The sequence below is a fragment of the Narcine bancroftii genome, chromosome 5 (assembly GCF_036971445.1).
Source record: "Narcine bancroftii isolate sNarBan1 chromosome 5, sNarBan1.hap1, whole genome shotgun sequence".
Taxonomy (NCBI): domain Eukaryota; kingdom Metazoa; phylum Chordata; class Chondrichthyes; order Torpediniformes; family Narcinidae; genus Narcine; species Narcine bancroftii.
In genome coordinates this window covers 206339550-206357495 of record NC_091473.1, presented here as the reverse complement: position 1 = coordinate 206357495, position 17946 = coordinate 206339550, and the positions used below count along the sequence as shown (strand labels likewise).

The following is a 17946-nucleotide window of genomic DNA, read 5'->3' as shown; positions in this document are numbered from 1 at the left end:
GGGGTAGGCCTTAGAGAATAAGCAGGGATTCGGGTATCTTCCCCTTGGTCCGCTTGAGAGACCAATGTATCTATTCCTTCAATCTCTCCCCTTACACCATCCCCCTTCTGTCTGTTCGGGAAGTTTGCTGCCTTACCGGGTGGGCATGAACAGCGGATGGAGAGGGTAGTTTGTTAGGCACATGCTAAGAAGTATCTGCATTATTACCATTGTCATCATTCCAGATATTCCCATCCCAATCATCAATTACATCAGGATCGTCACCATTCCTTATCATGGCATGAATACGATAGAGATCGTGTTCTTCTCCATGCTTTTCCTTATCCGCATAGAGTTTAATATTATGGCATATCGTTTGGACATGCTTATCCTCCCATTCTTTGGATCAGTCCTGACTGGTGCGAACTATCTCACCCATCATGGAACAGCATTGTCGCATGGCTTCTAGCCCCTCATCTAATTGTTCTCTCTTGTGCTGAGATTTTATTTCTCTTTGAACTGATTCTGCTTCACGCTGAACGGAGTGGCATAAGGCTGTGGCCAGCAGCCATAAACCATCCGTCAGCATCCCCTGTTTACCAGGAAATTTATTTTCTTGAAGGAGAGTGGGAAACGGCTCCCCAGAGGTGCATTTGATGGACCTAACTTCTCATCCCAACTGATGGGTGGTCCCAACAAAGACAGGGTATTGGCCAACATGCCAAACCCATCGTCTTTGGAAGTCCATCCCGGAATCAAGAACTGCTCAGGGCTCACCTCTTTCTTTCGGCGAAACACCTTGAGACCAATCCTGCTCACAGCGCCAATTGTCCTTGGTAAACTTGTACCTCTCACTTTGTTCATTTTAGATGGGTCACAGTGTGTGAGCTACCGAACGAAAATAGACACACTCACCGAGAGCAGTTCAGTTTATACAAATGTTTATTACAAATTCAAAAGCTGATTTCAAATTACAACTATACTTATCAATGACTGGACTGGTCCCAACTGCTGAAGCGAGGCAACGACTGCACACTTGTAGTAAGTAGGTTGTTGGCGCACCGGTAGCAGGTTCTCCACCTCCCTGGACTGGGACGTTAGCTGGACTCTAGAAGTTCTTCTTCTTACTGAGAGATGTTTCCACCTCTTGGAGAGTCTTAAACTTTAGCAGCGGGACCATGACTTATATTATCCAAAACTGCTTACCCAAGCACCTATTCCCAGCACCGTAAGGAAGATAAGCGAACAAGCTAGCATGCTAGGCTTCTATTGCATACGTGATTTTCAGCTTATCACTTTGAATACAATGGTTTATTTTGCATCAAGGCTAGGCCTCCGACGGTCTGTGACCTAAACAAGCATGAATATTAAATGTTCTTGGTACACAGATTTCCTTTCGTCAGATAACTGCATCTGTGCCCTCCGTGGACTTTAGCTGGTGTCCGCTGATTTAAAAAAAACAAGCACGTTCTGAGCGTTGCAGAAGCAAAGGCTGCAAAAGTAAAAAAAAACACGGTTAAAATCTTCCATTACACCGCCCTACACAATCTCCGTGTCGTTTACAATGCATTTACCGTGCTCTTCTGTTTCTTCCTATATTCATTAACGTGAAACTCAGCCACGTCGTCTGATGGTCCAAAGAGCGAGCGTTAATCGATTGGTATGCATACCTGACGGCAGTATTCGAATGATTTCGATCCACTGGTGTCGGTAATGATCGTTACTATGTGACTTCTTCAGGTTGGCCTAGTTGATGTCACAGTGGCGAAGCAGACGTCATCAGGATAAGCCGTTTAATATTTTAGATCTTTCAATACTAACTCAACGTCTGCTTGAGGATGGAAATCAAGTGCGGTTAGTCATGTCAAATGAATTCAAGACAGGTTATTGCCATCTGATTGTGCAAGCACAACATGATGAAGCAGGATCTCCGGTCCCCAGTGTAAAATTACGCTCACATATAACCAGGCATAATACACATACATAGAGAGAAACAATAAATATTGTTTCATTAAAATGAGAGTCTCAGATGGCAAGTGTGAGCAGTTCATTTAGTCGTTCAGCATTCTCACTACTATCTCACATGGCAAAAAATTCCTACGTAGATAAAAGGTGAGCATTTCCACTCTGTTTTCCAAAATAGATAGCGCCCTTGAAGAGGATGGCCACATCCAAGCTGAAGGAGGCTTGAACCATGAAGCAGAAATCTCCACATCCTTATATCTATGTGACTATTCCTGTACCTCTGTTTTCTCAATTCCTCTGTGTTATTTTATTTTCCAGAGACTGTATATTTACTTGAACGATGCGAGGAATGGAAACCGATCATTGTGTTTCACTGGTCCTGACGTCCACAACAGCGATATTTGCCTCCAAGTATTGTCTTCACTGGCCTTGTGTACTGAAATCAAAGTTAATTTACACAAAATCTGTAACTCTCACCTCTGATTCTTCTTTGTTCCTTTTGATTAATTCCAATTTTGTTGACTTCATTGATGCAATGTTGACTTAGGTTTGAGAACTGAGGTGCTTCCGGTGATGTTAATGCAGACCTTGCTTCTCGAGAGGTTCAATACATTGTTTCCAATGGGGTATCATTTAATGGATGACTTGTTCAAATGGCTAACTGTTACAGTGATCTCGGTGTTGTTATCTTTGGGTACCTTTGATTAACCTCTGTGTACCTGGCTGGGCCCACGAGTCAGTGTTCGCTGGAAAATCCGGGCTTTTTCTTTGATCTGATTTGTTGCTTCGCTGCCGCCTATGGAGCTAAAGACACAGATATTGGGGACTCTGATGGTGAAGGAAGAAGCGTAATTCCGTCTTCCTCCAGTTGGACTCATAAATACCCGAATTAAAGTACTAAAAATAAGCCTTGGAAGTTTGCTTTGAAGTTGTCTGAATGTTAAAAGAATATAATGGCTGATAATACAAAGTAATCAAAAGCACAGACTCAGAAGAAACTTCCTTTTAAGAGTACAGAAGAAATGGGGCTTACTTACCAAGTGGAATCTACGGAATCGATTGGACAGCCATCTAAGCAGCAATGCATTCCAGCTCGGTTAAGTATTATCCCGGAGCCCTCGCAAGACGGCGCAGAGGTTCCAATTTTTTCTTATTATCTTGATCAGCGCGCTCGCGATGTCGGGCGCACTGTCGAGTTGCCGGAGTCTACAGTGTCGGTCCCAGTGCACAACATTGCTGTGGGTCCCGGCGGCACGGAGGTCCGAGACAGCATGTCGGAAGACGCACATGCGAGGGCCCTGAAGTTGCTGGGCATGCACGGTGCGTCCCGGGTCCGCGATCGTCTTGATAGTGTTTGAGCTGTCAGCGAAGTTGGTCGGCAACGGCTGATCACATAGGGACTGGGTCTGTAGGCATGCAGACCAGAAGCAAATTGACATAATCGTTGGTAGAATTAAAAAAAAAAACAGGGAAAACGTATTTTCAAACTGAAGCAATGGAAGAATCATTGATTGCTACTGAAGTGAAAGGATGTAGGCCTCAAGGAGAGACTAGTGACACTACATTTGATACTGTTGTTTCAAAAATTTTAATATATAGCTCAACAAATGGGTAATATGTCAACACAAATGTCTACTCAGATTGATCATGAATTTATGAACATGACTGAGAAAATAATTAATATTTGTGAAGAGGTTTCTTCTGTTATGAAAGATATCTCTGTTGTTCAAGCTGATTTTACTAGATGCTTGAATATGGTGGAGACAGTTCAAGCCAATTTTAAGAAAATGGAAGATGCATTTCAAGTCTGTAGAGATCAAGTGGAAAACACTGAAGAAAAAAATATTAAAAAGTGGAAGATTCCTTTGTGGAACGGGAAATTCAGCAGAAGGACTTATTGAAGAAGATAGACTCTTTGAAAAACCAAAGACGCTGGAATAATATCAAAATAATGAAAATTCTGGAAGGAATTGAGGGTTCAGATCCAATATTTAGTTTTAAATCGATCCCTGAAACATTGGATTGGAATTATTTCCATAAGGTTTGGAATTAGATAGGGCACACAGAGCTTTAAGAAGCAAACCATATCCGGGTCAACTCCATGGGCTGTTTTGATTCATTGCTTCTGGTATCAAGATAGGGAAACTGTTTTGAGAGTTGCTGTCCAAAATGCACGTAGATATCAGTCTCTGCTGATGGTACAGGGAAATAACGTTTTCCTTTACCCGTATTTAAGTAAATTAATTATTAAAAGGCGTAAAGATTTAACTCTGCTTAAGAGTTGCTTTGGAAGAAGTTTTATAAATTTTCTTTTAGATACTCTGACACTGCAGTTCTGAAGAATTTTTATGGTCATTTCCAATCACTGTTTTTAGAGAGTGATCATGATGCTTTAATTTTTGCTAATTCTTTGCCAGACAGGGCTACTGAAAGGCATTCTTCACCTAAGAGGGAGACACCTGATATGAAGAATGGAAATGGGAACGGGAAGGCAAAAATATCAACGAGTTTGATTGATATTAATGATCGAGAACAAGCCTTGTGATTAAATTCATTGGGGTTGTGAGCTGTCTTTGACTTATAATTTTGTAAAACCGGTTGTGTGGATGGATGTCGCTGAAGCTTTTGAAAGTCATCCGCCATCTGTGGGAGGAGTTTTATTTCTTTCCAGACCCAGTAAAGTGGGGAGTTAATACTTTTGTAGTTTCGACATTTTTTTAAAACTTTCTTTGTGTAAGCTTTATTCTGTTTGGAGGGTTGGCAGCTGTTTAATTTATGGACTATTTAGCAAGGGGAGGTTCAATTTTTTCTTATTAAGGAAATGTTTTTTTGTGGATTAAAGTAATAGAAAGAGGGGGGTTTATTTTATTCTGACAACAATGTCCAGTTTGAATTTTGCAACATTTAATGTGCCAGGTTTATATAATCCTATAAAGCGTAAACGTGTTTGTCTAAATTAAAAAGATGAAAGTCGATATTGATTTTTTTGTAGGAAATCCATTTATCTCAAAAAGAATATATAAAATTGAAGAGAGACTGGGATGGTCCTGTAATTTAATCTTCTTTCAATTCGAAAGCAAGAGGAGTGGCGATGTTGATTCACAACGAAATACCATTTGAACTTGAATCCTTGGTGGAATCAGTTGGCCGAATCTTACTGATTAATTGTAAATTGTTTTCTGAGTCATGGTCCTTGTTCAATGTGTCTGGACATAATGTTGATGATGAACAATTTGTGTTTGAAGCTTTTTTAACTCTTAGTCAAGCTGAAGAAAATAGTTTTGATTGGGGGGATATTTCAATTGTGTATTAGATCCATTATTGGATAAATCTCCGAAAATCTTGAAAAAATCAAAAGCAGCGGTCCAAGTGGTTTCTTTGATGAGCCTTAAATTTGATAGAGTTTTATAGAAAGTTAAATCCTACTGAGAAAGATTTTTCATTTAATTCTTTGTATCATGATTCATTTACAAGGATTGACTTCTTTTGTGGGATCAGCATATTTGCAATTTCGTTTTATTCAAGCTGAATACAAGAGTAGAATGATTTCTGATCATTCATTGTTATTTATTTCTTGTGTTGGGCCGGAGGTTATTCAATCAACTTTTCTATGGGGGTTTAATGCAATATTATTTAAAAAACCGGAATTTGTAAAATTCATTAAGGATCAAATTGTTTCTTTTTCTAGATTTTAATACAGTTCAGAGTAATTTAACTTTATGGGATGCTTTGAACGTGTTTTTACGTGGTCATAATTTTAGCTATGCATCAAAGGAAAAGAGGATATCTTTGGTGGAGACTCCGTCACTGGAAAAACAGGTAGCTGATATGGAAAAAGAATTTTAGAGGAATTGTCCGGAGGATAACAAGGCAGCTTTGACTAAATTGAAGATACGACATAATACACTACAAACATATCAATTTGAATTTTTGATTTAAAGATCTAAAAAACGTTATTATGAATTAAGGTACAGAGACAATAAAGTTTCAGCCTAGAAATTGAAAACAGAACAAGAGCATCGAGAACTATTAACGATGTGAGGAAGGATAACTCAGTTATTATTAAACCTCAGGAAATCAATAACCAATTTCTATCATTTTACCAAAAATTGCATTCATTGGAGCGCTTTCATCCCTAACGTCGAAGTACTCGAGATGGCAGAGGTCGACAGCATCGAGTCCACGCTGCTGAAGATCCAGCTGCGCTAGGTGGGTCACGTCTCCAGAATGGAGGACCATTGCCTTCCCAAGATCGTGTTATATGGCGAGCTCTCCACTGGCCACCGTGACAGAGGTGCACCAAAGAAAAGGTACAAGGACTGTCTAAAGAAATCTCTTGGTGCCTGCCACATTGACCACCGCCAGTGGGCTGATATCGCCACAAACCGTGCATCTTGGCGCCTCACAGTTTGGCGGGCAGCAACCTCCTTTGAAGAAGACCGCAGAGCCCATCTCACTGACAAAAGGCAAAGGAGGAAAAACCCAACACCCAACCCCAACCAACCAATTTTCCCCTGCAACCGTGTCTGCCTGTTCCGCATCGGACTTGTCAGCCACAAACGAGCCTGCAGCTGACGTGGACATTTACCCCCTCCATAAATCTTCGTCTGTGAAGCCAAGCCAAAGAAGAAGATATGCTTCTGAAGGAGTTCGACATGATGGTTCCATTGCATCTTTTTTGTCAGAATTAAATTTGCCAATATTAGGGGAAGATGATGTGAGGAAACTGGATTCTACATTTACAGACTTAGAAATAAAGGATGTTATTCAACAAACGGTTAACGGGAAGTCTCCAGGAGATGATGGGTTCATTGTTGAATTGTATAAAGTTTTTTTTATGATGATTTGTCTTTGTTATTTATCGATGCGCTTCATCAGGTAATGCAAGAGCAAGCTTTACCAGACTCGTGTCTAAGTGCAATAATAATGGTTATACCAAAAATAGATAGATATCCTTTGAATGTAGCTTCATATCGGTCAATCTCTTTATTAAACGTAGCTTACTAAATAATAGCGAAATTATTGGCGGATAGACTTGCTAAGTATTTACCACAATTGGTACATGCTGATCTGGATGGTTTTATTAAAGATAGGTGTGCCTCTGATAATATTATTAGAGTGATTTCACTGATCAACGCTTCACGTCAGCAACCTACCCTACCAATTGTAGTTGCTCTAGATGCTGAAAAAGCTTTTGATAGGGCCCAATGGAATATTTTATTTAATATTTTGGAAAATATAAGTTTCAACCCTTTTTCTATTGGTTTGATGAAGGCATTATATAATATGAAGACATTATATAATGATCCTGGTGCTAGAGTGTCGAATAATGGTCAAACCACTTCTTTCTTTAAATTATCGCTTTCAACTCGTCATGGTTGTCCTTTGTTACAAGCTCTAAATGCGTAGGTCATCAAACAATTAGCTTATGCTATTAGGCAGAACGAGAATATTAGATGTCTGAGGGTAACAGATGATGAATTAATTTATTTCCTGATGACCATTTGATATATTTAACTAACCCGGAATGATCTTTACTTTACTGCATGAATGTTTAGAACAATATGGTAAATTATCAGGATATAAAGTGAATTAGGATAAAAGTGAAATATTACCAATTTCTGAACGAAATTATGACCAGTGTAGACAAATTACTAAACTCAGTTGGACATATAAAATTAAGTATTGAGGCATAATGATTGATGTAAATATTCAATCATTGTTTAATTTAAACTATGTACCATTAATAAGGGAATATTAATGCGGATTTGATTACATGGAAAGAAATAACCTTTGTCATTAATAGATCGAGTAATTTGTATTAAGATGAATATTGTTCCGCGAATTCACTATCTTTTCCAGTCGATTCCTTGTTTACTAGCCAGAGTAGCGATACATAAATTGACTTATAAATATGCTTTGGGAGGTTAACAATTACCTCATTTTCAAAACTGTTATGAAACAGCTCAATTAAGGTTTATTAACCATAATCTGGATGTTTCGTTCGCCCGCCCCCCCCCCCCACCCCCAAGTAGGGCCATTGCAAAATTGCCTGGTATATGCGAACCTTATTCGCATCCATTTGTATTTAAGTGGAAATCTGTTTTATTACAGAGATATAATGTACTGATTCTAAAATATTTGGTAGAGATTTGGACTAAAGGGAATTTATTAATAGGCTTGAAAGGTTAAATATCGGTTGAAATTCCACTATATCAAAATAAATGGATTCCTTTTTCATTGAATAATAAATTTCTGGGGACGTGGCAAGATGGCGTAGAGTCTAGATGTGTAATCTCGACCTCTCTGGCCAGACTTTTAAGTACCCGTTTTTTAATTCTTTGTTTTCAAGTTTAAACTTTTTTTTATTTTAGTTTAAAGTATCAATGAATTATTATGGCCACTAATAGTAAAATGATTAAACCTCAAGTGCAGAAGAAGTCACATTTTCGAAGTGATGAAGATTTGGGGCCTGGACGACTTTATACAGCCCCAGGCTTAATCTCTTCAGTGTCTAAACCTCAAAGACTGCCTGTGGGAGCTGAAAGAAATGTCTATTACTCACCAAGTGAAGGATGGTGCTGGAGTTACCCATTCTCCTGTATAATGTGCATGTTCCCAAGAAGTGGATCCCGATTTGGAAAGTCTTTCGGTTTCAACGGAGGGAACACGCAGGAAGACGACTCCATTGTTGGAAATGCATCAGGAAGCACTTCAATCTGAAGAAATTGCTTATCTTCGTCATTTCATGAAAAAAACAACGCGATGCGGGGGGGGGGGGGGGGGTGGTAGGAGACCAGTGGCGACCTCCTGAGGAAGTCGGGGTGCCGTCGGCAATTAAATGCAGTTACTCAACCTATGTTGACATCTCTAATGAATGAGATGGTTTAAATGTATGCTGGTATAAGTTCAGATGTAAACAAAGTTAAAGCACGTGTGGATGCATCTTATGACGAATGTTTAAAAAAATTCAGACTGCTTGTTTGGGCTGTAAACATCAAATGACTTCTAACACAGAAAATGTGTTGAAGGATGAAAAATCAGTCATGGAATTTGGAGAACGTGAGAAAGAGATAGAGAGGAAAATAGACTACTTGGAGAATCAAAATAGAAGGAATAATGTGAAAATTGTTGGTTTGCCAGAAGGTATAGAAGAACAAGATCCTCTTCGTTTCTTTAAAGACTGGATCAAGCATGTATTAGGGCAAGGATTTTTTTCTGATGGATTGGTACTGGAAAGAGCCCATAGAGTTTTAAGAAGAACACCCTCAGCTGGTCAACCACCAAGACTGGTAATAATTCGATGTTTGAGTTATTTGGACAGTGAAGCAATACTTCGACTGGCAGTGCAAAATGCGAGACAACGACAAACTCCGTTGTTGATTCAGAATGGCAGACTTTTTTTATTCAGATTTGAGTCAAGAGGTCATTCACGTCGATGTTGATTTAATCCAGTTAAAGCAGTTTTGTGGTTTAAAGCTTTTAAGTCTACTTTTCACTACCCTGCAGTGTTGAAGGTGTTTTATGGAGACTATTAATTTTGGTTTTATGAAAATGATCGTGAAGCAATGATTTTTGCTGATTCATTTCCGGATATAAGATGACAAAGACGTAGTCCACCATTATCTCCTAAAAAAATATCTGGTTGTTCAGAAAACGGAAGAAATGGCAGCAATGGGAAAAACGGGAAAGGAAAGAGTCTACCTCCTTCTGAAATGGGATATTCGAGATTGGAAGCTTCTGAATGAAAAGAATAATTTTCATTTTCTTACTCTATTATTTTGTTATTATGATATTTTGATGTTATTGATTGTTTGGCTGGGGAGGGAGATATTTGTTCTAAGTTCTTTACTAGTCATCATCCTCTAGTGGTGACCCACACCCAATTTCTGCTAAAGGGATTACTTCCTTTTGGTAGTTTTTTTTGGGGGGGATTTTCTTTTTATGATTTTTTTTAATTTTATTTTTGTTTTAGATTATTTTTAAGTTGTGATCTGTTCTATTGGAGGGCCTATATACGTTGATTTGAGTTTTTATATAAAGATATCATTGGTATTTAGTTATAATAGTAAATATGTCAAAATTGAGGTTTGCTACTTTTAATGTTCGAGGACTAAACAGTCCAATAAAGCATAAGCAAGTCTTGGCGTATAATAGGAAAATGAAAATTGGTATTGCTTTTTTACAAGGAACACATTTGAAAGTGAAGGAAAGCATGAAATTAAATAGGGACTGGGTTTGTAATGTATATTCTTCTTCATTTAATTCTAGGGTTAAAGGTGTAGTCATTTTGATACATAAATAAAATTATCTTTTGAATTACAATCAATGGAGGAAAAGGGAGGAGGTGTTCTTAAATTGCATTGTAAGACTTTTAGTGAATTTTGGACTTTACCTAATATTTATGACCCAAATGCAGATGATTAAATATTTATTTTAGATGCATTTTTATGTTTGGGTCAGTCTAATGATAATATTTTAGTTCATTGCGATTTTAATTGTGATTTGGAACCTTTATTAGAAAGTTAAGAAATTCAAGATGGCAATTCAGGTCAAAGCGATGATAAAAGACATTAATTTAGTAAATATTTGGATACGTCTTAATCAGATCAAGAATGATTTCTCCTTTTATTCATCTAGACATGAATCGTTTTCAAGGATTGACTTTTTCTAGTATCAGCACACTTACACGGGAAAATACAACAAGTGGAATATAAACATAGGGTGATTTCAGATCACTCTTTGTTATATTTTACATATGCAACTTCTGAGAAAAATCAAATGACCTATCGTTGTAAGTTTACTACAATGTGGTTACAAAATATGGAATTTATTGATTTTTTGAAAAAAAGAAATTAATTTTTTTAAAGAAAATTCTAATTCTGTTCAAAGTAAGTTTGTATTATGGGATGCTATGAAAGCCTATTTGAGAGGACAAATAATTAGTTAAACTTCTAAAATATAAAATAATCGATTAAATCAGAGTCTTGAATGAGAGAAACCGATTGATGAGTTAGAAAAGGAATTTCAGAAAGATGCTACAGAAGATCAGTAAATAGAATAATCTAGGATGAAATTGGAATATAATACTTTGCAATCTTATTCATTTGAATGTGTGATTGATAGGACTAAACAATGGTATTATGAATGGGGAGAGGAAGCACATAAGGTATTGGCGTGGCAATTAAAGATAGAACATATTTCGAGGTCTATTTATGCTGTTAGACGGAATTCTCTTATTACTTATAAACCTCGTGAGATTAATGATGAATTTTATTCATTTAATAAAAGGTTATATACATCAGAAGGAAAACAAGAAACTGGATTGATTGATTTTTTTTTAATATCACATTTGAATTTACCGATATTAGAGGATGCCGATATACAGGAGTGAGAAGAATCATTTTCTGATTCGAAAATTAAAATGGCTATGCTAGAAATGCCGAATGGTAAATCGCCTGGTGATGATAGATTTTCGGTTGAACTTTATAAATGTTTCATGATGATTTTGTATTTGGGGATGTATTACATCATGTTGGAGAACATTATGAATTACATAAGTCTTGTTCTCGTGCTTTAATTGCTGTAATTCCAAACAAAGTTAGAGATCCTTTGAAAGTATCTTCATATAGAACAATTTCGATGTTCAATGTAGATTATAAAATAATAGCTAAAATACTAGCGAATAGATTGGCTATACTTTTACCCAAGCTGATTCATATTGATCAAACAGGTTTTATAAAGAATAGATATGCTTCAGATTACATTTTGCATGTGATTATTTTGATTAATAGATTTCGACAATCTTCAGATCACCCGATGATGATATCTCTAGATGCCGATAAACCATTTGATTCAACTCTATGGATTTTTTTTTAATTTTGGAGAAATTTAAATTTGGTCCTTTATAATAAGTTGGATTAGGGCTCTTTATAGTAAACTGGTAGCTTGAATATTGACGAATGGTTTGATTTCAGAATCCTTTAAGTTAGCTTGATCAACTCGTCAAGGTTGTCTTTTATCACCAGCTTTGTTTGCATTAGTGATCGAAGCTTTTGCACAGCTGATAAGACAAAATACAGAGATACAAGGTGTGAAAGTTTTAGATGAGGAGTATAAAATCGATTTATTTGCTGATGATGTATTGGTGTATTTAATAAACCCAGCTCAGTCACTTTTGCACCTGAAGGAGTGTTTAATACAATAAGGATGTCTTTATGGATATAAAGTAAATTGGGAAAAAAGTGAAGTATTACTGGTAAGTGAAGGAGATTATTCAGTTTATAAGATTATTAATTTGAAATGGACTGATTGAATTAAATATCTGGGTATAATTTTGAATGTTAATTATTAACTTTTATATACATTACATTATGCTCCGTTAATGAAAAAATTAAAACTGATTTAATTAAATGGAAAGATTTACCTATTAATTTAATGGGTAGGATAAATACAGTTCAGAATAATATATTTCTGCGTATACAATATTTGTTTCAATCTATTCCATATTCGATGCTGTCACGCTGCTGAAGATCCAGCTGCGCTGGATGGGTCACGTCTCCAGAATGGAGGACCATCGCCTTCCCAAGATCATGTTATATGGCGAGCTCTCCACTGGCCACCGTGACAGAGGTGCACCAAAGAAAAGGTACAAGGACTGCCTAAAGAAATCTCTTGGTGCCTGCCACATTGACCACCGCCAGTGGGCTGATATCACCTCAAACCGTGCATCTTGGCGCCTCACAGTTTGGCGGGCAGCAACCTCCTTTGAAGAAGACCGCAGAGCCCACCTCACTGACAAAAGGCAAAGGAGGAAAAACCCAACACCCAACCCCAACCAACCAATTTTCCCCTGCAGCCGCTGCAACCGTGTCTGCCTGTCCCGCATCGGACTTGTCAGCCACAAACGAGCCTGCAGCTGACGTGGACTTTTACCCCCTCCATAAATTTTCGTCCGCGAAGCCAAGCCAAAGAAGATTCCATATTTACTTGATAATTTTTTTTCGAGATTTGAATAAAATTATTAGGGAATTTTTATGGAGGGGTAAATTTTCGAGAGTTGCTTTGAATAAATTAACTTGCAAATATGAATTAAGGGGACGACGTTTACCACATTTTCAAAATTATTATTAAGCAGCCCAACTTAAATGTATTAGTTCATTGATGTATTTGAGTTTTAGCCTCCTAGTTGGGCTAAAATTGAGATGGCAAGTATTTCTGAATTTGAAATACATCAATTTTTATTCAGATGGAATATAAATTTGTTACAACAATAAAATGTGCCGATACTAAACCATTTAATGAAGTTATGGAGAAAGAAATATAAAATGTCAGGCTCTAAGGGTAAATTATCGGCTTGACTCAGTTGTGTAATAATCAACTTATTTCTTTGTCAATACATAATCAAAGTTTATTGCATTGGAGATTTAAATGTGTGAAAAATTTGGGATATTGTCTTAAAAACGGTAAGATTTATTTTTTAATCAGAAGAGGCAGTTTTTTTGTATTGACAAGAACTATTTGTATCTTTATTATCAAATTCGATCTTTGGTAAAATGTATGTTTGGTAGAGATATGGTTTTACCTGAAATGACTACATTTGAGACTTTTCTTTTGAAGGTACCAGAGAAGGGTTATATTTCATCTATGTATCAAATATTACAGGATTGTATGGATAAAACGTTTTGGGATAGATCTAAAAGAAAATGGGAAGAGGATAATTGTTTGATTTTTTTTATGAAGATGATTGGTTAGATATCTGTTATGATAGTGTAACCATTTTGATAAATGTACGTTATACAATGATTAATTACAATTTTTTACATCATTATATTTAACACCTGAAAAATTTAAAAAAGTATGGTTTTCATGAATCAGATTTGTGTTTTAGATGTCTAGATGCGGTTGGAACTTCTTTCATGCTGTTTGGTTATGTATGCATATTCAATCTTTTTGGAAGAATATTCATTTTTTTGAGTACCTGTATAAGATTAAAATAGCTTTAGATCCAACAGTATTTTTATTGGGTAGTTTGCAACCTCTGAAAAGTTTGGGATTAGATAAGTTTCAGCGTGCTTTTGTAAATTTAGCTTTATCCATATGGAAAAAAAATGTATTTCTAGTACGTGAAAAGATACAAATATTATTGATATTAATAGATGGCATAATGTGATGGAATATTGTTTAATAATGGAAAAATTACGTATGGTTCGCGTGATAATTATATATTTTTTTATTAATAAGTGGTTGTTATATTCTGCATATCTACATTTCAATTTATGTTGATTATATGTTAATACGTAGATTTAATTTTTCTTTAATATTCATTCTTTTTTCTTTCTTTATGTCTCTCCTTAGGAGAGTTGGCTGAGGGGGGGGGGGTGTATTTTCCTTTCTTTTTTTTCTATATATATATATAAAAGTTCATGTTTATGGTTAATTGTTGCATTTGTCAAACATTATTTTTTTCTTGAGTGAATAAATAAAGATTTTTTAAAAAGTATTATAGATTTCTAAGAGAATGATAGACTAAAGAAATAAAGTCATTGCAGGACTTTTATAATTTAATCAGCTGAGAGAGAAATTTGAAATTTCAGTGAAGTCTTTGTTTGTTTATTATCAAATTAGAGCGTTAGTTAAAGATAATTTTGGAAGAGAAATGAAAATTCCCAAGTTAACGAAATTTGAGTTTATGATTTCGCATTTTGTTACAAGACAAGATGGATAAAATTAATTTTGATAAAACTAGGATTAAATTGGAAAATGATTTAAGATGTGATACTAATCAGGCCGATTGGAAGTCGATGTGTTTTGAATGTGTGACTAAATTGTTTCATGGAAGATATAGTATGAATAATTATTTTTTTTGTATTATTTATATCTAACCGCTGTGAAATTGAAAAAAAAACGGATTTAGTAATTCAGATTCCTGTGTTAGATGTGGATTATGTGGAGTAACATTTTTACATTCTGTTTGACTTTGTGATAAAATTCAATCATTTTGGCTGATAATTAGGGTATTTGTTCAATATTTGCATAAAATCCTATTTATATAAGATCCAAAATATATTTTGTTGGTATATGGGGTTAGATAAATTTCAGACAGCATTTCATATGTTTACCATTGTCTGTAGCGTGTAAATGTGTTGCGATTTCTGCGAAATACGAGGTTGAGATAAATGTAAATCGTTGGCATAACGAGTTGAGGTCCTGTATTTATATTGAGAAAATTACATATAATTTGCATGATAATTATGACTTTTTTTTCTTAAGATTTTGTCGCCTTATTTCAAATGTATGTATTTAGTAATATCTTAAACTGGTGTCATAATTTTTTTTTAAATTTTCTTAATGCTTCGCTTATGAGGTTTCCTGAGAGTGGGTGGAATGTGGTGCGAAAGTTGTAATTTTCATTTTTACATTATTGGCTTGGTTAAAGATCTTGTTTTGAAAATATTATATATACATATTTTTTTATTTTAAATACACACGTACAATGCTGAGATGCCTACGGAGCAATGTAGTTAAATGTATCAACAGAGTTTAGTTCTGATACACAGCAAAATACCTAACTGTGAATTTAGGTGACTCGTCTCTGTATGCAGTGGACAAAATCTTCAGTAGATAGATGGGTGTTTCTCCAGAATACTGCGGGTATCAGAAGATGCTGAAAGTAGATAGTGCTGCCGGGTAACTGTAGTTTCAGTTACATTTTGTTATTCTTTAGCATTCAGATCATGTGGATATTGGTTCTTTGAATCGGCGCCATGCAAAAAAAAACACAGAAATTGTGAGCGATGTGGATGAATGTCAAGTTAAGCACAGGAGACTTTAAGTCAAATGCTTATGGGAGTACATGGACATGGGAGTACATGGACATTTCAGCTATCCTCCTCTCCTGGGGAAGCTAAAGGCGTTCCCGGGTTATTCATTATCGGGCATCTCATAACCAGATTAATTTGAGCAAGTACATTTATCCTTTACCTGTGATGATTCTCTCTGCGGGAGCGAGAATCAAGTAGAGTCATCTTCTCAGCACAAAGGTCATTCCAAGTGCTGGAATATATAACGGCAGAGTTACACAGATAATAATGCCAATTAGGTAATTGCTCATGAAAATTCTATGTATCTTTGCTTGAAATGTCGAAAGAGAGTGAGTTCTGGACATGTTGAGGAAGGGGCTTAAAAATATGTAAACTATGAGTAACAGCTTTTGTTGATGCACAGATATACTTGATAAAAGCTAGTGATAGTGTGTTCATTGTTATCTGAAATGTGCAACTAATTAGTGAACAGAAATTATTACTTGCCATAGAAATGCAGGTACTTCTGTTTATCATGTAAGTGTTGGTCTCTCGGTGGCCTTTCTTGACGTTCCAATTTGTACGAAACGACGACTGATATGCCACAGTATTGGTTTCAAATGTTCCCCTTATTTTCACGTAATACCACTTTAAAATGTGATATACTCCAACTTCTGACTGCTGTAAGCCAAATAAAGTGTCGTCATGAGCATTTCCCGGCGCTCTAACAATAGAAGACAGGAATGACACTGAATGATGCGTGGTAAAGTCGGAGACACGAATTATGCAGATAGTAAAAAGCATACCTGGCTATGAGATCAGATGACAGCTCTGCAGCCTATCCATAGTGGATGTTTGGTTGATTCACCCGGATACTGGACCTAACATAAAACGGCAATACAATGTTACACTTTGTCCTGCTTTCGCTTTCAAATGATTTGATAATGGTACATTAAATGATCGCCAACTACGTCAACATGCAGTTATGTTATTGCACGATGGTAATTATGAATATTTTTTATTCACGTATCTTTCATATTTATTATTTATTATTAATGTAACCCATACTGTCAAAACAACACCATCGAATCATGAAATCACCACGTAAAACGTGCATTATAACCCAAATGGACAAGACGGAAAGCATTGTATCTAATCTGAAAAAAAGGTCTCTGAGTTTAATCTGACGCGTTTAGATCTCTATGGGACATTCACTCCACTTATATCTTTTCTTCATACCTATCAACTCACGCACCCAACACTAACACCTCCTCCGTAATTCACAATAGGTACTATCTCCATGGTACTCCAAAATATCTCTTCCATTGTCAATCATCTACCGGCTACATAATACGATTGGTTGAATCAAAGCATATCTTCTCCTAATTTTGAAACCAAGTGGACGTGAAAAACGATGAAATTCTATGTTAATTCGCGTATAAACACAAGAAAATTGTTCTGCTGATCACTTGTCTTTAACCAGGAAGTGTCACTTTTGGTGACTGCTCGCTTGAACTAGTGGGTATTGTTATATGTTCGGATCGGCTGCTTCCCCGCATCATGGCACACACACAAACACTTCGGCATCAAATAAAAAGAACACAGAGAAAGCTTAAGGAATACAATGAAACTCTTATGATATCCAGCTGAACTCCAGACTAGAGAATCATGATCGCTCTTCCAATACATTACACAATAACTGAAGAGAATATTTTGACAATTCCTCAGTTCACCAAATGTACCAAATAACAGTGTCGTAATTAAATGCTGATGAGTAACTGCAGTTCATTCCTACATTTCATTATTCTTCTAGCGTCAGCCCAAATGATTCTGCGACAATAAGTTATCGCCGTATGCTCGTGCAACAAAGCGCAGAAATTTCTGTATTCAGTAGTGAAACAAAACTAAGTTTCCCACAGGATTAATTTTTGGAGAAATACCACCGTGGAGCCTTGAAATTATCAGTAAGGATCACAGTGTAAACACGGTGTTTACCGCCTGACCCAATGGGGAGACAATATTCTTTGTTATATGTTCCACTCACTGTTATGTCTGAGCAATATTCTCTTTCTGCGAAGTGGTGTTTCTCGAGTATGTAATTGGCTAATAGCTACCAGGTGACGTAATTTGCATATTTGCTATTGTGCAGGGACCATTTTTGTTTATCATCGACGTCAATCATTTAATTGAAACTGTTCGT

The 17946-nt window shown here is 36.3% G+C and overlaps 1 protein-coding gene across 1 annotated transcript in view; it reads right to left on the bottom strand.

The window, feature by feature from the left end:
- The window catches only part of LOC138764641 (M1-specific T cell receptor alpha chain-like), an 814651-nt gene that overhangs the window by 777697 nt on the left and 19008 nt on the right, over positions 1-17946 (bottom strand). The window lies entirely within an intron of this gene.